The 3,936-nt window shown below is 42.2% G+C and overlaps 1 pseudogene; it reads right to left on the minus strand.

Moving 5' to 3' along the window:
- LOC110594930 lies at window positions 1-362 on the minus strand (annotated as a pseudogene).
- Window positions 363-3,936: the final 3,574 nt, after the last annotated feature.

The raw sequence follows: 3,936 nt of genomic DNA on the forward strand, positions 1-3,936 counted from the left end.
TTAGTTACACAAATAGGAACAGATGGCATATTCAAAACCATAAGGAAATATCCTGATGCTGAGATGATCGAGTCTGCACATTAATTGCAAGTTGTTAAAGAGTTTATGGGTCATCCAGTGGTCCCTTACATGTAAGAAGTCAAAGAGAAGATTCTCCTCTGTGGAATCTTCTGTATGTGATGGAGAGGATACATGCTCATCACAGAGTTCTAGATGATCATGGATATTTATACATTTCTTCAGCTGCTCCCTTTGCTCTCTCTCACTGTTGTTAGGGGGTCCACTAATTCCTCCTCTTCCTCTTCTTCCTCCTTGGAATCTCTGGACCTAGTCAGCATTTTTTTCTCATCCTCTAGTCCCATATCTGACTAGGTTCCAATTTTTTTTTTTTTTGAGTTAGAGTCTCACTTTGTTGCCTAAGCTGTAGTGCATGCTCATGGTCATCGCAGCCTCGACCTGCTGGGCTCAGGGGATCCTTCCACCTCAGCCTTCCAAGTAGCTGGAACTACAGGTACGCACTACCACTCCTGGCTTATTTTTTTGATTTATTGGAGAGACAAAGTCTCGCCAAGTTGCCCAGGCCGGTCTCAAACCCCTGAGCTCGGGCAATCCTCTCGCCTTGGCACTAGCAGCAACAGTGCACTCACCTATTTTGGGATCAGGAAGGACTCAAGTATATAATTCTTATCTTTGTCCCTCTATAGATAAGTTGTATCCTTCCCCTACTCTCACCCCTAGGCTTCTTTCAGGATTTTTTCTTTCTCTTTGATCATTATAGTTTAAAAGTAACATACTTAGGTATAGTTTTTTGTTTGTTTGGCATTTGACATTAATTTGGGAAAATTCTCAGTAATTGTTTCATATATTTCTTCTGTTCCTTTCTTTGTTCCTTCTTTTGTTAGTCCCACTACCCATATGTTATACCTTTCGTAGTTGACCCACAGTGCTTGGATATTATGGTCTATAAATTTGAGTCTTTTTTCTCTTTGCTTTTCAATTTTAGAAATTTCCATTTGAGATATCTTCAAGCTCAGAGATTCTTTTCTCAACTGTGTCCAGTCTACTATTAAACCTATCAAGCTGGGCTCGGTGCCTCAACCTGTAATCCCAACGCTTTGGGAGGCTGAGGTGAGTGGATTGTCTGAGCCTGCAGGTTCTAGACCCGCCTGGGCAACTTGGTGAGACCTCATCTCTACAATAAATCAAAAAATTTAGCCAGAAGGATCGCCGGAACCCAGCAGGTTGGCGGTGACTGGGAGCGTGCCACTGCACTCCAGTCTGGGTGACAGAGTGAAGCTTCAACGCAAAAATAAAATAAAATAAAATAAACCTATCAAAGGCATTCTTCATTTCTGCTGGGTGTTTTTTTATCTATAGTACTCATTTTTGGTTATTTCTTAGAATTGCCATCTCTTTACTGTTTTGGCATGCTGTCTGCTTTATCCATTAGGGTCCTTAGCGTATTAATCATAGGTGTCTTAAATTCCCAGTTTGATAATTCCAACATCCCTGCCATGTCTGGTTCTAATGCTTGCTCTGTCTCTTCAAATTTTATTTTTTGCCTTTTAGTATGTCTTGTAATTTTTTCTTGAGGCTGTATAGAATGTACTAGGTAAATGAAACTGCTGTAAATAGGCCTTTAGCAATGTGGAGGTAAGGTGTGGGGAGAGGAAAAGAAAAGTGTTCTATAGTCCCACGATTGGCTTCTGGACTTGAATTTCATAGCCTTTCTGGGTTTTGTATTTCCCCCCCTCCCCCCACTTAGGTAGTAGACAGGATGGCTAGAATAGCCTGGAGTTGGGTATTTTCCTTCCTCCAGGTCAATTAGATTGTGATGATAGCCAGTAGGATAGACTCTGATTAACTAGTTTCTCCTGAGGGCAGACCTTGTTAAGGAGAACAGAGTGCTCTGGCTTGTTTCAAAATGGCGCTTTCCTCCCCTCCCCCTCAAATGGAAGTATGTGGGGATTTTTCTACAATATTCAATATTCACTGTGAGAACCTGGTTGAGCGCCTGGAGTTAAAACCCACAAAAGTATGGAGTGGCCCTCAATTGTGGTTAATTCCCTCTAGAGGTTTTTTTTCCCCCTACAAAGCTTCTTTACTGATACCCCAGCAGGTGTTTCTTCCCATTTTTTTTTTTTTTGAGTTGGATTCACTCTGTCGCCCAGACTGGAGTGCAGTGGCCGCTCCCGACCACCACAGCCTCGACCTGCTGTGCTCCAGCGATCCTTCTGCCTCAGCCTTCCAAGTAGCTGGAACTACAGGCACATGCTACCACGCCCTGCTCATTTTTTGATTTATTGTGGAGATGAGGTCTTGCCAAGTTGCTCAGGTGGGTCTTGAACCCGCGGGCTCAGGCAATCCACTCACCTCAGTCTCCCAAAGGTGCGGGATTACAGTCTGAGCCACGGAGCCCGACTAGCTCTAGAATTTTTAACTCAGGTTTGTTTGCATGGAACCCCAACCAATTCCTCAATTGCAGTTCAGGTTTTCCTATCTCTGACTAGTTCCACAGTGGTTTCCATTTATGGGTCTCTGCTTCTGTGAGCTGTATTTGCATGTCTGTCTCTTTAGTCTTGGGAGCAACAGTTTTCCCTGTGTCCTCACCTTTCTTACCAATCCCCGAAGAGTTGGTGATTTTTCAGTCTTCAAATGTGTACTTGCTCTTAGGACAGAATGATGATTTCTAAGCTCTTTACATGCAAATCAGAAACTGAAAACCCTATCCCAAATAGTTTCTAATTTCTTTCTTTCTTTTTTTTTTGAGTCGGAGTCTCACTCTGTCGTCCAGGCTGGAGTGCAGTGACACACTCCCAGCCACTGCAGCCTCGACCTGCTGGGCTCAGGAAATCCTTCCGCCTCAGCCTTCCAAGTAGCCGGAACTACAGATGCACTACCATGCCCAGCTAATTTTTGGTTTATTGTAGAGACGAGGTCTTGCCAAGTTACCCGGGCAGGTCACGAACAGTTTCTAATTTCATTAAACTTACACAAAAAGTAGAACAGTGGAATGAATCCCTACGTATCTATTGCCTAGGTTCAATAATGATTAACATTTTGCTAATTTTGAAAAGCAGTTTAAAAATTCATAGAGACTAGTGCTTAACAGTCAAGGAACTGGAAAGAGCTAACAGCTAAGATGACTATTCATATAGTTTGGGAAATGAAAATAACTGTTATTAAGTAAAGTACCTAAATAATTTGGCCAAGAGTTTAATATATATGTTGCAAATGGTGTATAATAGAAAACAGATAATGTTACATCCTGACCAGGTTCTTATTCCTGCTGCCCAGAAAAACCAAGACTGATGCAACCATTACAATGGAGTAAGAGTTTAACATTGCAAAGCAGCTAAGCTAGGAGGATGGAAGATATTTTTCAAATCCATTTACCCAAAATTCAGAAACCAGGGTTTTTAAAGGGATAGAGACTACTGATTGGTTGATGATGTCATGGGGGTGTCAAAACTGTCTTCATGTTACAGGGTCAATTTCTGAGAGGGGCTATGGCAGGACCAGTGGAGCCAGTTTCCTGTTATGTGTTCTTCCTGTCAAGCAAGTCCCATAACCATCAGTTATTAGCCTCTAGGCAGTGGCCATTATAGAGGTAGTTTAAGAGGAATGTGTAAGGGGTATGGGTTCCTGGAGATTAGAGCCACTTTTGTTCTTTGACATCTGCCTTTTATCTATACAACCTTAGACCTACTGTTTAAGGAAAAATATGTCTGTCAGCCTTGTGGGCAGCTTCCTCCCTCCCCAAGGGTCAGGACATGAAGTTAATCAATTGCCTTCTATTGGCATGAAAGCAAACTTAGAAACAACAGATTTGTTAAGTTCTAACCACAGCTGCAGATTTTCAGGACTTTCACCCTCTTGCCTGAACATAATTTTATATAGGCAGTTTCAGTCATGTTAACTGTTTGGGAGCTCTTT

The sequence above is a fragment of the Carlito syrichta genome, unplaced genomic scaffold (assembly GCF_000164805.1).
Source record: "Carlito syrichta isolate Samal-C Ts95f unplaced genomic scaffold, Tarsius_syrichta-2.0.1 Scaffold169207, whole genome shotgun sequence".
Lineage (NCBI taxonomy): Eukaryota > Metazoa > Chordata > Mammalia > Primates > Tarsiidae > Carlito > Carlito syrichta.